Source organism: Macaca fascicularis, chromosome 13 (assembly GCF_037993035.2).
Source record: "Macaca fascicularis isolate 582-1 chromosome 13, T2T-MFA8v1.1".
Classification (NCBI taxonomy): Eukaryota; Metazoa; Chordata; class Mammalia; order Primates; family Cercopithecidae; genus Macaca; species Macaca fascicularis.
In genome coordinates this window covers 9,254,442-9,277,057 of record NC_088387.1, presented here as the reverse complement: position 1 = coordinate 9,277,057, position 22,616 = coordinate 9,254,442, and the positions used below count along the sequence as shown (strand labels likewise).

The 22,616-nt window shown below is 41.6% G+C and overlaps 1 long non-coding RNA gene across 8 annotated transcripts in view; it reads left to right on the top strand.

Annotated features, from left to right (window-relative positions):
- The window catches only part of LOC123568308 (uncharacterized), a 46,461-nt gene extending 24,477 nt beyond the window's left edge, over positions 1–21,984 (top strand). For 2 of the 8 annotated variants that reach the window (XR_012421994.1, XR_010580327.2), the window contains exons 2-4: positions 16,822–16,850; positions 16,941–17,126; positions 21,717–21,984. This is a non-coding gene — a long non-coding RNA (uncharacterized lncRNA). Of the gene's footprint in view, positions 1–16,703; positions 16,851–16,940; positions 17,127–21,716 lie in introns of all 8 variants that reach the window. The other 6 variants (XR_012421995.1, XR_010580317.2, XR_012421993.1 and 3 more) reach the window with 3 other exon arrangements.
- The last annotated feature ends 632 nt before the right edge of the window (positions 21,985–22,616 follow it).

Sequence of the window (22,616 nt, the reverse complement as noted above, 5' to 3'; positions counted from 1 at the left end):
AAGAAAAGCCATTTTGCCAATAATCCACTGTGAGGAAGCAGTGCAAATTAATTAATATTGAAGAAAGCACATTATGTGTCTGTATGCTTAAATGGCTGGCCCATTTGGACTGAAATGAATGATATATTCAGCTATAAATTCCAGTTAAGTTGGTGAACCAGTTAACTCAGTAAACGAATTAAGTAGTTCTAAATTTTAAAAAATGAATTGGATCGTTCGAGTAGATAGATCAAAATCAAAGATTGCTGTAAAGGAATATGGATGTAGCCCCCGAAATGAAGAATTTCTTGTGAGGCCATTTGCAAAGATGTCACAGAACATCTTTTGTAATTATTTGAGATGAATATGTAACTTTTCTTGGAATATAAAGTAGGAAAATAAATGGAGAAAAAGTCTTCAGTAAAAATCTGGAGGCTTACAACAAAAATATTTTTTAGAAGCCTACATGTGTTTTGAATAATGAAAGGCTTTCCTTTCTTTTATTTTGGTTACACTTTTTTTTAAGTAGCTAATATATTTATCAGCATTCGTAACCTGAGTCAGATGAGCTGGTCCTTGATGGTTCTTCTGGTGCCTCTGATGCCAATTTCAACCTGTTTTCTAAGGAGATAGTATTTATTTACTTTTTGCAGAAATAATGTTGACTCCTTCCGGTCTTTCAGTTTTGGTTTATTGCTCTTTGCTCCTTGGATTTTCTTCTGTTTTGTCCTTTTTCCCTCTTTGCATTTAAAACTAATCTCCCATTTCCATGCTTTTTCTTCTTTGCTTCACTCTTTGGTTCCCTTCCTTCCAGTGATACTGCTGGAATTTCTTCTCGACCTCACATTCCCTTTCCTTCTCCATATTTCTTGATTTTTTTTTTCGAGTCAGAGTCTTGCTGTGTCGCCCAGGCTAGAGTGCAGTGGCACGATCTTGGCTCACTGAAACCTCTGCTTCCCAGGTTTAAGCAATTATCCTGCCTTAGCCTACAGAGTAGCTGGGATTAAAGGCACGTGCCCCATGCCCAGCTAATTTTATTATTATTATTATTTTATTTTTATTTTTTTAGTAGAGACAGGGTTTCACCATGTTGTCCAGGCTGGTCTTGAACTCCTGACCTCGTGATCCGCCTGCCTCGGTCTCCCAAAGTGCTAGGATTACAGGCGTGAGCCACCGCGCCCGGTCCACTTCTCCCTATTTCTTAAGCATCTACTGATTATCCTTTGTCCATGTTGCCCTAGTGTCTCCCTACTCTCTTTGCTTCTGTAGCTATCGTACATTGTGCTTTTCCTATAGAGATTTCTTTTTTTTTTTTTTTTGAGACGGAGTCTCGCTCTGTTGCCCAGGCTGGAGTGCAGTGGCGCGATCTCGGCTCACTGCAAGCTCCGCCTCCCGGGTTCACGCCATTCTCCTGCCTCAGCCTCCCGAGTAGCTGGGACTACAGGCGCCCACAACCGCGCCCGGCTAATTTTTTGTATTTTTAGTAGAGACGGGGTTTCACCGTGGTCTTGATCTCCTGACCTTGTGATCCGCCCGCCTCGGCCTCCCAAAGTGCTGGGATTACAGGCGTGAGCCACCGCGCCCGGCCTCCTATAGAGATTTCTATATAAAGCTACTGGAAATTTCAAACCAATGTTGATGAACAACACATTTTTTATACAGTTTTCGTTATCTTACTAATTGGAGTTGCTCCTGAATTTCTTTTCCCCAGTTGCTCAGTCTTGCCTTGTCTTCCTAAGCAGAGGTCTCTGTTCTTCCTTACTTGCTTGTTTTGCTCTTTCTTTGTAAGGTAGGATTTGGTCACATCTAAGAAAATCTAGGTTGAGAGTCCTGCCTCCCCAACTGAACCTGGGAGCTTAGTACATTCTCAGCAACCAAATAGGTGGCACCTTCACAGTCACTCTTTTTGGAGCAGACTTGTCTGGGAGCAGCAAGACTGCTTAGACGGGAGGTTGGCATCATGTGTGTGTTGGCACCGTCTGTGTCTCTGGGCACTCAGACAGTGATCAAACAGGGGCTCTCCACTTACCACTGTTTGTGTCCCCCTGGGTAAACCACTTAATTCTCTGCACCTCTCTGCATTCTTGGACTCACTAGTGCTCACCTCATAGGGTTTTGCGGAATTTTGCAGTTAGAGCCAGTGACTGTTAATCCTCTATGTTCTTACCTGGGTAGAGACCCCAGAAAAACCTAAAACTGTATAAGTTAGACCCAATAGACATGGTAGATGCAGCAGAAGCTAGGAATGGTAGAAATAATACCATTAACGTAACACTTTGAATACCTGAAAGCACACTCATATCATCCATTTCATTTTGTCTTCACAACAACCCGGGGGATGTGTGAGGACCACAGGCTTCTCAGTAGGGAGCTGGGGCATCTCTTTGGGCCACTGCTGCCACGCGATTCATTTGGGAGGAAAGAAATGCCCACTAAAAAACCACTAGGATATTATGAAGGTAATGGCCAGTAAGAGCTCATCCTGAGTGTGGAAAATTGGAGCCATTCGGCCTTGCAGAAAAGAAGAGTTTTATGTTTCATTCCCAAGTCCGGAGAAAAGAAAACCTTTCCTTTTCTTTCCTCTTTGTTGTTTTTGGCAAGACTCTGTAAGGCTGCAACTCACATATAAGACACCCTGGGCCAAATTTTCAAAGAGCCTCTGTACTTTGCATGTGTTAGATTTTTCATGCCCAGCTCCAGCTCTGGGTGGTGGTAGAGTTTGTGGGGTGGAGGGGAGGGTGGGCACAGATGGGCTTTTCACATTTGCTGCCCCACTTTGAATGTGGAAATATACTAACTTTTATGAGATTTGGTTTTCTTAAAAGTAGAGTTCTTTAAGGAGGCTTATCCCTTCAGCAGTGCAATTTTGAAATGAACAGTTCTGCAAATGATAAGGAGATCTATGCCTGTCTGCCTGGATAATGGTAAGAAGGTGGTTTATTGTCTGAAATAGAACTCGGCCAAAAGAGATCTCCAAATTCTTGCAGACCTTGTGTGGGTGAGTGACTTTCAGTTCCTTGCAGGTCATGGAATACCTTTTTCCTAGGCACTTTTTGTCCAGAAACACTTTTTGATCTTCACTGGAGAATGATTAAATGTCTTGGAATTCGTGATTGGATAACAGGAAGCCTTGAGGATTTGGTTTATTACCGGAGATATGTAGATTCCTTTTTCCCCAAAGTGACCACAGGTGACTTCTAACTTCCTTGTTTTGGCTCTTTGCCATCTGTATCTATTAGGATAGGGTAGGTTATGATGTGGTAGAAAAGAACCACCAAAATTGCAGTGGCTTAAAACAACAAGAGTTTATTTTTTGCTCTTGCTGCATGTCCACTATGGGTTGGAAGGGGGTTTACCTGTCATAGACACTTAGAAAACTAGGGTGATAGAGGCCCCCTCTCCACCTGCTTCCATATTCACCATAACAGGAGGAAGGCAACATGATGAGGTTCACACTGGCTCCTAAAGCCTCTGTCCAGCAGTGACACCTGTCCCTGCTACTCACATTATATTGGTCAAAGAAAGTCACATGACCAGGCCTAACTGCAAAGCATTGGGAAACTGTTCTGTGTCCCACCATCTTTCAGACATAACTGCACAGGGAAGGGGTTTCTCTGTGTTTATGATAATTAATGCTGCTAGTGTGAAATTCTCTGCCCCAGACGTTTCTACATTGGTAGAAAAAAGTGTTGTCATCTAGCTTCACAATAGCCTCCATGAACTGAAATTCCTACATCCTTGGAATTTTATAATACAGCAGCCTCAAGGACTATCGATACTTTGAAATCCTTTCAGTGACAAGGACTGTGATGAAAATAATAATAAAGAATTAAAAACTCACCCATGGAGAGAAATACATCCCTCAAGCAGCTGTTTTAACTTCACTTCTTTTTCTTTCTTTCCAATGTGCTTTCAAGTTTTAATCAAAGAACAACATCATTGTAATCATATTAATCAACATTTGAGGGATAGGAATTAAGACTCAGAGAAGATAGGCGGAGTAGATTTCTCAAGTGTCTAACATACCAGTTAAAGTCTTTAATTCATATTTTGGGATTTGAGTGCAATCGCCATTACCATCACCATCATTACCAACATCACCACCACCATCAACATCATCACCACCTTCACCATTACCACCACTGTCACCATCACAATCATCACCACCATGACTGCCATCACCGCCATTATCCCCATCACCACCACCAACATCACCACTACCATTACCACCACTATTATCATCAGTGTCACCACCACCACCACCATCACCACCATCGCCACCACTGTCACCATGATGACCATCACCACGACTGCCATCACCACCACCATCATCATCATCACCACTACCACCATCACCACCATTGCCATCACCACCACCACCACCACCACCACCACCACCATCACCACCACCTTCACCACCACCACCATCACCATCACCACCACCACCATCGCCACCACTGTCACCATCATGACCATCACCACCATGACTGCCATTGCCACCACCACCACCATCACCACCACCACCACCACCATCACCACCACCTTCACCACCACCACCATCACCACTGTCACCATCATGACCATCACCACCATGACTGCCATCGCCACCACCACCACCATCACCACCACCACCATCACCACCACCTTCACCACCACCACCATCACCACCACCTTCACCACCACCACCATCACCACCACCACCATCACCACTGTCACCATCATGACCATCACCACCATGACTGCCATCACCACCATTATCCCCATCACAACCACTATCATCACCATACCATTATCACCACTATCATCATCACTGTCACCACCACCATCACCAGCACCACCACCATCACTACTACCACTATCACCACCACCACCAACACCATCACCACCACCACCCATTACCAGCACCACCATCACCACCACCACCGTCACCACCACCACCACCATCACCACTACCCCCATCACCACCATGACCACCATCATCACCATCGCCACCACCATCACCATCACCACACCACCATCACCACCACCACCACCACCACCATCACCACCATCACCATCATCACCACTACCATTATCACCACTATCATCACTGTCACCACCACCATCACCACCACCACCATCACCAGCACCATCACCACCATCACCACCACCACCACCACCACCACCACCACCACCAGCATATCACCTCTGTCATTGTTAGCCCCACTACTGCCACCATCACCATCACCACTAATACCACCATCTATCATACACTTGTGTGACCCATATAATGTTTCTTTTCAGACGCCAATGGGGACCATAAAATTGGGTAAGATTGTTGGCAATTAAATTTGTTTTTTCTACACATTTCATAATCCAAGAATTAAAAAGGTTTATGGCAGAAAATTGGCAATTCAGAGCCGTCTCGGGGACTGGGTTTGGACTAAATTTGTCTTTCTCTTTCTTTGTCTTTTTCATTTTTTTTTTTTTTTTTTTTTTTTTTTTGAGATGGAGTCTTGTTCTGTTGCCAAGGCTGGAGTGCAGTGATATGATCTCAGCTCACTGCAACCTCCACTTCCCTGGTTCAAGTGATTCTTCTGCCTCAGCCTCCTGAGTAGCTGGGACTACATGCACATGCTACCACACCCGGCTAATTTTTTTTTTGTTGTATTTTTAGTAGAGACGGGGTTTCACCATATTGGACAGGCTGGTCTAGAACTCCTGACCTCATAATCTGCCCACCTCGGCCTCCCAAAGTGCTGGGATTACAGGTGTGAGCCACTGTGCCCAGCCTCTTTTTTGTTTTTCAATATCCTTCTCTCCTCCTTTAAACTTGAAAGAGAACCAAAGGTCAAAAATGCTACACTTCATAACATGCAGTCCTAGAAAGCGGCCGTGTGTTACTACAGTGCTGACTTCTAACCCCTTTCCTATCTATACCACTTGGGGATGACCCTTTGTCGTGCAAAGATGTGGCCAGTATTTCCAAAGGAAGGGCTTCATTTTTATTTTTATTTTTATTTTTTTTTTCCTGCCAAACTCTGCCAATCAGCAAGGGGAAACTAGAAGGACCAGCTGAAAGTAGAATGATGCATTTACCAAATTGGCGTGATTTGGCAGAATCATCTTTGGCAGATGTCACTTTATGAACTCACCTGTCTGCTCCGATTTGGGTCTGATGCTCCAGGCCTCTGGAAACAGTGTTCAGAGTGGGCTTGGAGGTTATTCGCGTTGCCCATTGAGCTGTAGACGTTAAGGCTGTGTTATTTCCTGTGGCTTGTGTAAGGAGCGATGCCATCTTGGACCCCTGCTTATGGCCTATGCAGTTTTAACAACTCTTAGCAAGGCTCCCAGGCATTTGCATCTTTAACATCCATGCAGGCTCAGGTAGCAGTGGAGAGGTGAAGAATAGGGAGATTCTGGCCCATGGCTAAAAGCCCAAGAGCTTTACCCTTCCCCCTTCAAATATTAATAAGACAAGGATGCTATTAAATTACCAATCCTGGCTCCAATTGAATATTTGCCAAGAATCCCCATGCTCCTACCTCACATAATACATTTATTTTTCTTTTGGGGATTTGTTTTCTGAATCAGTTTACTTCTCTGTGGTTCAATAATCACCAAATGGAATTTGCTCCATCTTTCATCCTTCATCATTAGGGGAAAATACAGTATCATTTTCTGGCAAGGAATAAATATCCCAAAATGAAAGACAATATTTAGTGACCAAAAAAGTCCCCCAAACCCTCAAGAGTACAACTTTTCTGATGAATCAAAACTGGAAGTGATTAAGGGCTCAGTGCATTAGAACAACGAGCACCCACGTCCATTTCTTCATTTCATAGGGAAATCAAACATTGTCTTTTAAGTAAGCGGAGGCTGCTTAATCAAACTCTTTAAGTGAGCCATAGATAAGTGCATTGGCATGGTTTGAGGAAATGCATAAAGGAAATTAAAAATATTTATTTTATTGAACTAATAGCTGTCCCTGCTGGAGATTAAAGTAGTAATTGAGCCCGTAACTACAAGATAGATAACAATTCAGAAGTTTAATTTCTATTTGTTTTGCTCCTAACTGTCAACTTCAACTTGAAGTTCAACATCGTAGCTTACTAAATGCTGTGAGTGTTTCTTAATTATAAGATGGAGTTGCCTCAGATTGTAATTTTAGATAAAAATGTACTTGGTTTGATTATTTGAATTAGTGGAGATTTTTTTTTTTTTTAACCCATTCAGAATTTGAAATTCCTGTGAATGTAGGTTGGCTAAAAAATTGTTGTGTTGTAGAGCTTTGTGATTTTAAGATCATATATTTTGGTCATGCGAGTTTGGAAAGTTCCTTGTGCCATTTTACAATGCGTTTCATAAGAACACATTCTAAGAATGTTAAGAATTATTTAGAAATCAGGGCTAGCTGGCTATTTTCATTTTAGGTTGCTCCCTCTTAGCTACTGTGATCAGCGCATGCTATTAAAGCTTGTTTGTGTTCAGCTTACGGTTAGGAACTTCTTCGTGGATGCACAACTGTAGTACCAATTTAATTTTCATTTTGGATTTATAAAGGAAGGGATATTTGGAATGCAACCCATTACACTGAGATGGCTATGTTTTTCTCAGGAGGCAGATAGTGGCAACAGAAATAGTTAAGTTTTAATGAGTGCTTACTAAGTGCTATGTTCCAGGCAATAAGCTAAAGGATTTTATGTCCATTATTTTGGGTGGAGACAGCAACCCTATTTTGTAGTAACTACAATTACCATCATTTTGCAGGTGAGGAAACTGACAACTCAGAGAGGATACCTAGCTTTCCCACAGGCCCCTAACCAACAGTGGCAGAATGGTATACTCCTGACATGGCATGGCTGGGTCTTGCCGCCAAATGTAGGGGACCTCTCCCTCAACAGGCAGCAGCCTGGGTATTTCATTGTGGTCTTAAAGCTCCTGGGATGAAAGGTGACCAATGCAAGGCTACATTCCCATTCTGCTCCACTTTGGTAGAAATGCTCCTGCAAAACAACCATGCATTTCAAGCAGGCTTTCCATGGAAAAGCTAGCGTGGGCACACACTCAATTCAATTCCCAGGGTGCTTTCTCACAGAGGTTCTTCCACAAGATTACAAAGACTGGGAACCTAGCCCATTATTATTAACATTTTTACAAAGCTATTCTGGCTGCTTTCAGGGCCATATCAGTTTCAAAGATCGCTGTTGGGGTGGGAGCAACTGAAGTTGAAATAGTCTGAATGTTAAATGTAGCCTTGGAGCGGAAACTTTTCTTTGGAGTTGAAAAGTCGGTGGAATATTCATAGAAACGTAATATGAGCACAAGATACCAAGTCAGTGTCAAAACTTTGTTCCAAACCATATTTGCTGTTTGTAAAACTGGCTCCTCAGGGACTGGCTGGGGGATAAGGTAAGAAGGCGAGTGGGTTGGGTTCCTGCATGCCTTGAGAAAGGTCTGGAGGTCAGGGCTCCCCTTCTCCATGGAGGGGGATCTTGCATCCACAGGACTTAGGATTTTGAGCGGTGGTGGTGGTAATGGGGTCCAGCCCTTCCTGCTCTGGGAGGACCATCTCTGACTCAGATATGAATCTCATTTCTTTATTTTGCCACCTGTGTTGTGCATGAGAAATAGAAGCTGTAGAGGTGTCTATCGAAAAGCATTGTGTGGTGTTTTGCGAGTGCAGAAGTGACACGATTTGCATTTTCTTTGAAAGTCTCCTGACCAAGATATCGATTTTTAAAAAATCATGGGGCATAGACCCTGATGGACATCATCTTAGGATTCTGGAACTATACCATAAAACTAACCAAAGGGATCCAAAACTGATGACCTAAATTTCCTTTCAAGAATGAACAAATCTTTCTCATTTTTTCCCCCTAGGAACTCTACTCATCTGTAGTTAATCTAAGAATTAACATTTAGCAAATTACTGCCTCAGTGTCTTAAATGAGGTATGTGCCTGGTGGCTCTGTTGATTAGAACCTTGTGCTAATGAGGTCATGGGTTCAGTCCCCAAGAGGGCTGCTTCATTCATCGTGGTCCCCCTCCAAGCCCCAGTCAGGTCTCCAAATGGCCACTGGTCACAAATGGCCTTTTCGGAAAGAATCAACAAAATTTTTCACCATTTATGGGAAAAACAACTCAAAGCAGATGACTTGAGTTAATTTGGAATATGACAACGATCCTATGGGGTAACAAAATGGTACCCCAGAGGCTGTAAGGACTTCTTGCAGACTGTGCCAAGTGCCACACTTCGTGGGGGTGGCTTCCTTGCTGGGAAAATTGATTGACGTGTGTGGGAGGTTCCAATCCTACCAGTTAAAGGGGAGTGCCAACTAATAACAGTAGGAGGCTGAATGCTTATTCAAAATGCAGACTCAGAGGGACACTTTAGTAGAATTTTGTTGAATTTTTGCTAGTCACTTACCTAAAATAAGAATCATTTTGGGCCTTCTGATTAACATCTGAAGTTATGCAACCCATGGGGCCATTTCTACCACTGCCAGGCCACTCCAACCATTTGTCTCAAGCTGCCAGGAGACGCAGTAGCTGGGAGCACTCAGAGTGAGGGTGATTCTCATTCTCATGTATTCTTTCCATTTTGCACTCCCAACCCTCTCTCAGAAACCACTTTTTCAGGTCCAGTTCCAATACCAAGTCTCAGTTAAGCATGACTGGATGCAGTGACATCCTCTGAGGCCATTTCTTGGATTTAGGGAAGAGTAATGCCTAATGAGCTCCACTGGCTTTCTCCCAGTTACCAAGAACCCCTTCTCCAGGGTAGACGCTAGTTCTTTTTTAAAAAATTTAAAAATTTTTAATTACTATACCCCTTTCATCTAGCAGAGTGCTTTGTGTATAGTAGGAGTTAAAAAATATTTGTCGAATGAATGAGTGAGTGGATTAAAGAACCAAATGTAGAACTGGTTCCATTTAAACGAGAATCATTTTTTAATGTTATAATTTTCTTGTTTTTCTTTTTACAAAAGCATATGTGATTATTGAAAATAACTTAGAAAGTAGAGAAAAACAAAATTTAGAAGATAAAAATCACCCATAACACCATCTCTTAGAGATAACCTTCCTTGCCATTTTGGAGTGAATGATATCGATATCCATATATATATCTATCATATAGCTTGACCGTGTGTGTCATTGTATAATGTTTTTATTCATTATATCAAAATGCTTTGCATGATATTATATATTCTTCCACATTATCATTAAAACATGTTTTAGAGCATTTCATTGCATGACTGGACTTCAACTTAATCAGTTGCATATGAAATTATACTTGTAGCAAAAATGTTCTACGTAGCTTTGTTTATTTCCTTGGGATACATTTCTATAAGAGGAATTGCCTGGCTCCATGGTTTTCTAATTTAATATGTGTTGGCAAGGTATTAATCAAAGAGGGGCCACCAATTTTCACTCCTATTTGCAAAAATCTAGTGTACCACCACTATCCTCCTTTGCCAAACAGTATTATCATCCTTTTAAATATTTGCTAATTTCATAAGCAAAAGTATATCAGTGTTCTTATACTTTATATTTCTTTTACTAATAGTGAAACTGAGTTTTTAAAAAGTCTGGTCATTTTAATGTCTTCTTTGCAAATTGTCAGTTAATGTTCTTTAAGACCTATATATTTGGAGAGGCAATAGACTTACCCCTTTCTGTTTCATAGGGCTGTTGTAAGAATTTGTTGAAGCAATCTATTTGAATGTATTTGAAATCTACAAAGCAATACACAAATGTATTGATCAAATGTGTGACCTGGTAGAGGAAGGGTCAGGAAGAATGGTCTCTACTGACAAATGAGCTGAGTACTGGGTGAAGGCTTGCGTAAGATTTGTTGGAGGAGGGATAGGGAGAGGCACCTGTACAGAAAGGGAAAGGGGCCTTTTGTCAAGAGATCTGTGACTTTGGGAAGGTCTCTGGAAATAGACAAGGTCAGAAGCAATGCAGGGTCTGGCGGCTGGAAATGAGAGCCAGTTAGAAAGAGCAGGGAACAAGACTGGCCAGAGGAACTGCAGAAAATAAAAGAGAGTGAGTGGGAGTAGGAGACATCTCAAATGTCCCAAAACCACCAACGGAGAAAAGAAAAAAACTGCAGTGCGACTTCTCTGAAGACTCACCAGTAGGCCAGTGTAACCAAGGCAGCAGGCGTGTTCAAGAACAAATAGGGAAACAGTGCCACCGAAGACAGGTGTGGTCCCATGGCCACAGGACGTCCACGCTTTCCAACGAGTCCCTGGAGGAATCACACCTGCAAAAGGCACACAAAATAGATAATTAAATAAAGACAAAATACGGCACTAAAATTCCCCCAGCTTGTGTATGATCCCACTTATGTAAAATGATACATAAGATATGTGTAGAGTATATAATATATATGCTATATATTAGATATGTATTTTATTATTTATTTATTTGTTTTTTGAGATGGAGTCTCGCTCTGTTGCCCAGGCTGGAGTGCAAGGGCATGATCTTGGCTCACTGCAACCTCTGCTGCCCAGATTCACGCGATTTTCCTCCTCAGCCTCCCGAGTAGCTGGGATTACAGGCACGTGTACCACCACGCCTGGCTAATTTTTATATTTTTAGTAGAGGCGGGGCTTCACCACATTGGCCAGGCTGGTCTCAAACTCCTGACCTCAGGTGATCCGCCAGCCTTGGCCTCCCAAAGTGCTGGGATTACAGGCATGAGCCACCGTGCCTGGCTTATTCTTTATATATTATACATGGATACAGGCATATACACACATGCCCTTGGTATTCTTGAGATAGTGATAATGAAGTGGGATAGGAAGAAATAATTATATTTGCTTTTATTCACCTTTTTAAGTATTGTTTTGCTTGTTATGGTAGGTACATATTACTTCTCTAGTTTGAAAATAAAGAAAAATTAAAGGAATGTAAACTATGCTGTGAGTGTTGCTTGCCGTCATCCACTCTGCAGCACACAGCGTGGGGAATTCACGAGGCAATGGGAGCTAAATTTCTGGGCTGTCACTGGAGCCCAGGCTAACTCTGGCAGGGGAGTCCTAGGGACCATCTGACAGTCACACCTGTGCCTCTCAGGGCACCAGGCTTATCACCATCTTACACTTAGATAAGAGGACACTTAGGTAATAAGGGAAGCTGTGCCTCCTTGGCAGGAAGGACCCTGACCAACAGGTGGGACATTTCTGTGGGCTGGGAGCAAACAGAGGTCTTCCTGCCAGATCAGGTGAGGGTGGCCACCTTGCAGGGAGGAGGCACAAATCAATTGCAGGGGAAAGAATTTGAGCTTGGGACCAGGTGCGGTGGCTCACGCCTGTAATCCCAGCACTTTGGAAGGCTGAGGCAGATGGATCACCTGAGGTCAGGAGTTTGCTAAAATACAAAATCTGAAAATACAAAAATCAGCTGGGCGTGGCGGTTTGTGCCTATAATCCCAGCTCCTTTGGAGGCTGAGGCAGGAGAATCATTTGAACCCAGGAGGCAGAGGTTGCAGTGAGCCAAGATGATGCCACTGCACTCCAACCGGGGTGACAGAGTGAGACTCTGTCTCAATAAAAAAAAAAAAAAAAAAAAAAATGAGCTTGGTGGAGGAGGGAAAAACCTTTCTTCTCCTTCAGTTCAAGGGCTGCCATTGCAGCAGGTGAAACAAAGCCCTGGCTGTGTGGGGTTTTGTGTTGTTTTATATTAGGTGAGCTGCTTTGAGGCAAAACCCTGTTTCCTGTGTCCCTCATGGGCCAGACACTGTGCCGGGGCTTGAAGTGTAGAAATAAGGCTGAGGTGGCCTCTGCCCTTCTGAAGGTCACAGTTGAGCTGGGGAGACAGATGGTACAGGAGATCCCGGACCAACAGAGCATCGCCACACGTGGCAATGACGGCTCCACAGGAAACCCACTAGGCATGAGGGTGAAGATCAGGGCTAGGACCGCTTTGGACCGGAGGCGCTCTCTGGCAGGTCTTTCTGAGCAGAGGATATTTCAGGCAAGTCAAGGATGAAGCAGAGGGGCTGCCAGTGAATAGCGGGATGAAGGAGACCCAGGAGGTGGGCCTGGCGCGTGTCCTGTTCGCCTGCAGAGCCATGAGCTGGGCTGCTGGGTAAGGGTAGGGTGTGAGAGGCTGGCTTCCCGTTCAGGAGTTTGACCTTCTCCCAAATGCAAAGGGTAGGTAGTGTGCTCAGAAATCCAACGATGGAGCGCCTCTGCCTCCACTCAGCGCCTACTACAAATGCGCTGAATGAGCAAAAAACAAATACAGTAGATGGATGTTGCATGCTCAGAAACATTCCATTTTATTTTATTTTTAAACTTTGGTTTCGATTTCTATTATATAAAAAGTCACTTCCATTTAGATTTGTTTTCACTGCAAGACCAAGCTACAGTGGGGAGAACAGGGTCTGGTGTGTAGCCACGTGCCTGCAGCTAGAGGGACGCAGCCTGAGATGCCCTCCCACTGCCTGGACCTCATGAAGTGCTTTCACGAACCAATCTGTCCCCTTTGTCGTCACCAGACATGCTAGGCTGAGCAGGTATTCATATGGTCTCCACTTTGAAAGTAAGGATGCAGAGCCTGGGAGAATGGAAAAGACTTGGCAAGGTCTCTGGAACATGTGCCTGTGTTCTGGTGAGCTTTCTGTGAGCCTGAGGCAAACGGTGGCCACATTCAGAATTACTTGGGCTCCTAGCAGTGGCCTCAGAGGCCTTTGCTGGAGGAGTCTGTGGTGAGTGGGAAGGAGCTTAGGGTGGCTCTGATAGACCATCCCCACTCCCCTTACCACTTCCACACAGTTAAGTCCTTGGTTGGTGCCTGCTCATCAGGTGGACAGGAGACTCCATCTCCCTAACCACACTCTGTGCCCACTGGGTGTCCACATCCTAAACTTCATTAGGACTCTGAAGTCCTGAGGTTGGGGAGGGACCAAAAAGATCAATGGAAGTTCTGGCTGTCTCCCCCATCCCTACACTTAAATGTTTGTGACTGGAATGATTCTGGATATGCCGACTGTCTACTGATGAGCATCTTGGTCCTCTGGTATCCTGAAGTCCTGGCCCAGTCTCCTCCTTGGACTTGTTTCCAAGGGAGTCTACTGTGATCACTAGGATCACCCCTTATCATGTGAGATTCATTTAGGTGTGTCAGCATTTGGGGACACGTGTGACATTCAGAATAGCTAGTGTAGATCTTCAACTACCTTCCATTCTATGTTTCCTGGCAGGAGTCCACTGGTAATTCTTTGAAGCAAAGCAATACTTTTGCAACTTAATCTTCAGCATTTGGAATACAGTATCTCTTGTCTGAGCTTGAATGGAAAGAACCCACAGTCTGTGACTTCTAGCCATTTAGAAAAATGGCGGTTGCCCTAAGACATGAACTTGGCATTTGAAATCAGCAGACAATGAGGAGTTAGTGTAATGTAAAGAGACAAACATGGGATTTGGATATGGGGAGGGCTGGGTTCCACATGCTTTTCACTTGCTGTCACAGGACTTTGGAGTGGACAATTTTCATGATCTCACTAAAGCCCATTTTTATCACCTTTTAAATGGGGGATAATACCATCTACCTCATAATATATTTGTGAGGATTAAAAGAGAGGAATTAAAATACCTGGCACATAAGAAACACTCAAGAAATATTAGTTTCTCTGCCCCTTTACTCTTAATGATTTAATTAATCACTCCAAAAATAGAACATTCTTCAGAATAGACTCCTACCCATTTGTTGTTGATGGGACATCCAAAGGGATGTGCAGTTCTTTTGTTTGGTGTATAATAAGTTGACTTTGCACTTTAAAAGGGGAAAAAGGAAACCTCTGGTACCTCAAACAACGACCCTTTTAAAGTCTGCGCTGGACACCATTCTCAAAGAATATTCTTATTAACATACTTTCTTATAAATGGAGCTCTACTGATCAAATATGTATAAGTTAGTAGCCTGCAGAGTCAGAGCAGTGCTTGGCAAACCTGAGGACGTTTCCCATGTGCGCTGTGGGATGGCATAGGCAGGGGATACCCTTTAATTTTGTGACATGGTTTGGGGGGGCTCCAATGTGAGGTACTCTTGGCATGGTTTCTTCCAGCTCTGGGCCTGTTCTGGGGCCTGTCAGGACTCCCACATATCCCATCCTTGCAGGCAACTCCCTTTGAAGTCCATGGGAACTCTTTGAATGGAAAACATACACAACGGGGTGTTGATGCCAGTAAGAATCAGGCCTGATGTATGCGAGGAATAAAGGTGCTTCTCACCCCAAATATTAGCTCTTTAGCCCAGAAACTATGGTTTGATCATTAAATAAAAGAGCACTCCCCTCCTCTCACAATCTACCACCAAAGCTCCACCATCCATTTGCTCTGGAGATGATAAACCTGCTAATTGCTGGAGAGTTTTAATTAAGCAACAGATAGAGACAGTGTAGGGCTGTGTTTTTACTTTAAACATATCAATAGAATAAACATTCTCAATTCCAGGGCAACTTGCTAAATGAAAAAAAAAATAAACATTACTTTCTTTTGAAATATCACTCATTGGGTGTGATAATTTAGAAAAATATCCCTATTAGAGATAGTTAGGGACGTTTTTTCTTTTTCTTTTTTTCTTTTTTGGTTGAAAATGCAATCGCCGATGGAGCACAAAGCTGCAATTTGTAGACAGGTTAAGTAAATTAAATCACTCACTGTCTTTTTCTTTTTTCCAATGGCTTTAAAAGTTAAAGGTAATTTGCAAAGAAAATGCTCAGTTTGAATTGGTTTGTAATATCTGTTAATGATCTTTAAAAAAATCCACTTATTCACAATTCTGTCCCTGGGGGAATTCCGATGTGCTATCAGAAAAAATTTCTAAAGTCTGAAATGTCATTAGCTGGTGATTTCTTTGAAGTAAAAAGCCCCGAAAAAAATAAATTATATAAGGTATACAAGTGCACAGGACAATCACTTTGATGAATAGTATCTCTTTTTTCGTAATGTTTCATACCTAAAAATGCAACAATTGAAATTCAAGCTGGTAAATTATAGAGCCATCTTTTGAATTACCTCAATGTAGGCATGCCTTCTGTTTATTTCTCACATATATTGAGTTCTTCCATGTATTTATAGATTGTTGATATAAAAACAGTAGTGTTAGGAACAATTTTGATTATATTCATTGTGTTTACTTTTTGGAAACACAAGGTGTTGCCTAAATACAGGCGTACAGGTGTTGCCATCCGGGGATTAAAACAATAGCCTATTTCAATATTCCATCCTGGATCCCAGAGCCAGGTGCCGTGAATGGAGGTGCAAATGCTACTCAGCCCGGGAGAGTTGTTCAATATTAGATAACAGAGCCATGAAATACTACACCAAAGGGAAAATTTTCTTCCTGACCCCAGCTGGTGATCAGTTTTTGCCTGGAAGCAGGGGAGTCTTTGTAATACAATACTTGTCAATGTTGCTGGTTTGGCTGCTATAAATAGCTTTTTTTTTTTTTTTTTTTTTTTTTTTTTTTTTTTGGAGGATGGGAGGAGTTGGATTTTACTAAACCGTTGGCTACAGGTTAATTATACATTTCACACAAAAGCATTTCTTGTAGCCAGTCTAAATTTGTTACGTTTTAATCCCATTTTATATAAGGCTAGAAATATATGAGCCTCCAGCAGGCCCGTTATTATTGTCATTATTTTATACATTGGACCTTCAGCTCTCTCTCTCTCTCTCTCTCTCTCTCTTTTTCTTTTTCCTCTCTATGCATTACTCACCTCTTAGCCAAATTGCAGAGGGTCCCAGTTTCATTCATTCTCCCTCACAGGGAAGGCATTCACTTCCTCTTCCTCCAGCGGCCTGAAAATCATATGTGTGGTTTTTCCTCTTTCCTGCTCTGTAGCTGACATCAGGGGAGCAAACTGAACACAGGTAAGAGCCAGCTTGGTTAGCAAATTAAAATTGATTGATTTTAATGAAGATATTCTATAATATTTTCTTATTCTCTTTATTTACTTAAAGGAAAACGGAAATCAACATTTGAAACTTTTAAATGGAAGCTTTATTGGGGTTCCACATATGGAAAACTGCAAATAGCAGAAGTGTGTGACTTGATAAATTAATCTGGAGTGACCACATCCTCTAACTTTCTCCCAGGACAAGAAGGAGAATGTGAACAATGCTCCTGAAGGCCCCTTTCCCTCAAAGGTAACCATTGGCCTGACTTCTGACACCATATATTTGTTTTGCTTTTTTTGAAGTTTATGTAAATGGAATCATATGATAGGTATTCTTTTTTAAATTTCATCTTTATTGTGATAAGAACATTAAACATGGATAGGTGTTCTTTTGTCTGTCTTCATTCTCTCAACATTATTTTTGTGTCTATGTTGTTGGGTGTACTAATAGTATGTTTTCCTTGTTATATTTTCTTCCCTTATATCCTTATATAAGTAGTATAGCACAATTTATCATTTTTTTTTTTTTTTTTTTTTGAGATAGGGTCTCCTTTTGTCACCTAGGCTGGAGTACAGTGGCATGATCTGGCTCATGGCAGCCCTGACCTCCTGGGCTCAAGTGATCCTCAGACCCAGAGTAGCTGGGACTACAGGCTCATGCCACTATGCCCTGCCTGGCTAATTTTCATTTTTTTTTTTTTTTTTTTTTTAAGAGACAGGGTTTTGCCATGTTGCTCAGGTTGCTTTCAAACTCTTAGACTCAAGTGATCTGTCCATTTTGTCCTCCCAAAGTGCTAGGATTACAGGAGTACACCACCATGCTCGGCAGTTTATCCATTTTACCCTTGATGAACATTTGAGTTGTTTTGAGTTTTAGGCTATTTTCAGAGAGTACAGCCAGAAACTTTCTTGTGCATGTCTTCAATGCTTGTGTATATGCATTATGTTTAGTCTATACATAGACTAAAGGGGAAGTCACCAAATTGTAGAACATGACTATGCTCAACTTTAATAAATAATGCCAAACAGTTTTCCAAAGAGATTGTGTCAATTTCCACTCTTACCAGCAGTGAGTGATGTTCTACATCCCTGCTAGCACTTGGCATTCTCAGTCTTCTTGATTTTGGTCATTCTGGTGGTATGTATAGAGTCTCACTGTGGTTTTAATTCCATTTTCTTGGATTATTATTACATTGAGCATCTTTTTCATGTATAGTGGCTATTTGGATATTCTCTTTTGTAAATAGTCATATTAAGTCTATTTTTCTATTGGACTTTTCATCTTTTCTTATTGATTTGTAGGAGATATATATTCTGGATATAGCTTTTTGGTTATATATGTTAAAAATATGTACCACTCTGAGCTTGACTTTTCGTTCTCTTTGTAGTGTCTTTGGATGAATAGAAAATCTTAACTTTTTTCTTTTGTTTTGTTTTGCTTTTTGAGATAGGAGTCTTGCACTGTTGCTCAGGCTGGAGTGCAGTGGCTCAATCATGGCTCAATGCAGCCTCAATCCCCAGGGCTCAAGTGATTCTCTTACCTCAGCCTCCTGAGTAGCTAGGACTACAGGCATGTGCCACCATGCCTATCTAATTTTTGTATTTTTTTTTTGTTGTTATAGATATGGGGTTTTGCCATGTTGCCCAGGCTGGTTTTGAGCTCCTGGACTCCTCAAGTGATCCTCCTAACTCAGCCTCCCAAAGTGCTAGGATTACAAGTATGAACCACTGTGCCCAGCTGATTTTAATGTTAATGTTAATATAGTCTATTTTCCTTGATGGTTAATGTTTTCTGTGTCCTATTTAGCAGAGCTTTGCTTACTTCAAGGCCATGATAATATCCTTTCATATTATCTTTTGTAAGTTGTGTTGTTTCACCTTTCACAATTGGATCTACAATCCACATGGCATTGATTTTTGTATATGGTGTGAGGTTGGGATCAAGTTTTGTTCTTTACTCCATGATATCTACTTACCCTTCATGATGAATGGGAAAGACTTCCTTTCTCCATTGCTATGCAGAGACACTTTTGTCATAAATTAAGCATCCACTTCTTTATAGAATGATCATTTTACTTTTTTCCTTTATTCTGTTAGCATGGTGAGTTATTCAATGGGTTTTTGAATGTTAAACCAATCTTGCATTTCTGGATTAAACTCAACTTGGGTGTGATGTAATACTTATCTTACGTATTGCTGCATGTACTTTGGTCATATTTAAAAAAAAATTTTATAGAAATGTTTATGAATGAAATTTACCTGTAACTTTCTTTTATTGTAATGTCTTTGTCAAATGTGTTATCAAGGTTCCATTGGCTCATAAAACAAGTTGAGAAGTATATAGTCTTTTAGAAATTAAAACATAAATGAGTCTAATCTCATATAGTAATTAAACATATATGTAATTTATCCTGAGAAGGACTCACTACAGTTTTCTGTCTTTCTATGTTCCTGTGTGTTTTAACTTAGACTTTTAGCAAGAAGCTGATTTTGTGTGAGTTTTGCATGGGAAAATAAATAGGAATTAGGCTATCTTCTAGGAGTTTCCATATGGCACTCAGCAGTATGTTCATGTGCCCAAGGCTGAAATTTGTTACGGCATCTCAATCCTCAAACCCATAATCAAGGCTCATCAGTTGAGAAACCTTTTTGGACATATGACAAGTGTTCAGATAAAATATCTGATCCCTGCCAAGAATTTTCTAGGCCAATTTAATCTCTGACTTTTGACCTTATCAGTCACTGCTCCACAGACTTTTTAATTTTTATTTTTAAAATATCCTTTAGTAGCATGCATCTCATTCCTCATCCCAGATCTCCTTTTCTACTTAGTATTGTCCCAGTTCAAGGCCTTGTCACCTCTTGCCTGGGCAATGGCATCTATGGGATACTATTCCCCATTTCATCTTCTTCTCAGCCATGCAGGTGCTGACTCTGAAATAGAAAGCTAACCACCTCAGTCCTTTGCTGAAAACTAGGTGATTTCTGTATTGCTCTGCAAGATGAAGTTCAGGTTTATCAATGTGGTGCAGGTTCTTGCATGATCTGGTGTCTTAGTCCATTCAGGTTGCTTAACATAATATCTTAGATTGGGCAATTTATAAACAATAGAAATATATTGCTGGTAGTTCTGGAGGCGGGGGAGTCCAAGATCCAGGCATCAGCAGATTTGGTGTCTTGTAGGACTCCATAGATGGCACCTTGTTGCTGCGTTCTTACGTGGTGGAAGGGGCAAGGAAGTCCCCTGGATCTTCTTTTATAAGGGCACCAGTCTTACTCATGATGGGGGAGCCCCCATGACTGAATCACTTCCCAAAGGCCCTACCTCTTAATACGATCCTATCAGGTATTCGGTTCCAACATGAGTTTTGGAAGGATACCAGCATTCAGACCATAGTACCTGGCTCTTGCTCACCTCTTCAGTCTGCTCTCTTGTCTCACTCTAGTCTTTGGCTTTACATTCCTGCAACTCTGTCTTCTGGTTCAACTGTGTGTGCTCCCTGTGGTTCTCTGTGCCTGTGCCTTTTCCTGTGCTGACCTTTCTCCCTGGAATAGACTATCCATATCCTTCTGGACAATCCATTCTTTAACAGCCAGCTCAGGGTAGGTAACCTTGCCCTCCACCCAGCTGGGCTCCTTGCCTCTCCTTTCTGCCCATGTGTCTGTCTGTCAGACTGGACTGTGAGCTCTTTGCAGGCAAGGTCTGGATTTTAGTCACTTATGTACACCCATAATTTCCTGTTTGTTGGTAGATAACAGGTGCTCAATAAACAATGATAGATCCAAACAGAAGGAAGAATGGTGACTAATTGACTATTTTGAATCTAATTTCATTTCTTTTTGGAAGGCTGAGATGGAATAAAATGGTCAAAATGCCATGACCAGAAGGGAGGCAGGAAGGCAAAGGCTCGGGAAGATCTGTAGATACAATCTCTTCCTGTATAACTGAGTTCAGTCTAGCTGATTAAAATCCTCTTATGGTGGAATCTGCTTTTTATAGAATGGATTAGCAACAAGGATTTGCTGTGAAGGTAGATTTTTCCAGAGAAACAAATTTGAGCAATTTAAGAATTTAAATGGAAAAAAAAAAATCCTGCCCAAGAAGCAAATTGACCAATATCCTCCCCCCATCTCTTATTAATAAAAGAGTTTACACAGACACTCTTTATGAAATCATGTGAGAGATTCACAAGGATCATTAAGTCTCGGCTAGTCATTCACTTTCACTTTGTAAAATTGGCTATACCCTCAAAATGGTATCACGTAGAAACGGACTTTCTGGGGCTCTTATCTATGAATGGGTTCTAGCTGCACAGTGATGCCATTCATTTTATTTGGCCCATTTATTGCAAGTACATTCTAAATTTGGCCTTAATTATTTTTCCTTTCACAAAAATATTTTGTGGGATCTTTTTGAACCCTGACTACTTCCTTCTTGCCCCTTAAAACAGAAGCCAGGAGCATTATTTTTGTTCTCTTCTAATTAAAATAATTGCTTGGCTCCTTTTAACTAGATTCATGCAGTTATTAGCCTAATACATGGATGGGTGCCACGGAGTGCTTGAGAAACAAAATGAAAAGTGATCATGTAGCTTCACATGAAAAAGATTCTGTGGTGCCAAGGAGCATTATTTCCTTTCAGCCGGTATTTTATAAGGGCTTTCGTAAACCTGGCCCCCATACCCTCACTAAAAGACTATTAAGTGAAAGAATAGTTCTATTTTCTTTATTAAGGTATACAACTAGCTCAGTACAATTTGAAGAGGGGCACTTGATATGCTGAGCATGGCATAAAGACCTTGGGTCTGGTTTTAATCTCTGCCCCGGCTTTGTCTTTCAGAATCACTGCAGTTGAAGGAAAAATGCTCCGTGTCCCCTCTGCTGGTTGGTATTTATCAAAGGACGATGGAGGAAGAGAGACAAAGTGCCTGGATGTGTGTGTTAATCAAGAGTTGTCAGGACCCTGCCTCTAAAAGAAAGTGCTAAAATGATGCTTTTGACAAGACTTTTCTCAAAGTGGATGCAGTCTAAGGGTTGGAAAACAAGTCCCAATCAGGCTAGGTGCGACTTGTCGCCTGCTTTCGTAAATAAAGTTTTATTGGCTCACAGACACACCCATTTGTTTTGTATTATCTACGGCTGCTTTCGCTCCACAACATGGAGTAGTTGTGAAAGAGACCATATGGCCGACAAAGCCTAAGATATTTACTCTCTGGCTCTTGACAGGAAAAGTTTGCCAATTCCTGATGTTCTCCATCCAGTTCATTACCAATACCTTCTCCATAATGAGAAATAAATTTGTAGGTATTTTTACGTAGTACTTATTTGAAGAAAGGCTCAGGGCCTTTGGCTGTGAGTTAATTTTATGAGTATTCGGAGCAGGTATATGGAAGACAGGCAGCAAGAATGATTTAAGGTAAGAAGTCATGATTAGAGATAAGATTCTGCCATTATTGTCTCAGGGGTAAATCACTGATTATGGCCATCTTTTTCTCTGCCTGCTCTCTGGAGAAGAAGGTGTACACATATCTGGGATTTCTAGCTTGGAGCACACCTTTATTAACTACATCAAGGCATTATGGTCAACATTGTGGACTTCTGCTTCCAGGACAAAAGATGAACATCCTTTCCCACCATTTGGTGGTTGGGCGGATCAAGTGACAGAATGTGAATCCATGTGTTTTCTAAATCATATAGGTACTGTATTTGTGGTATAGATGCTATCTATAAAACTTTAGAA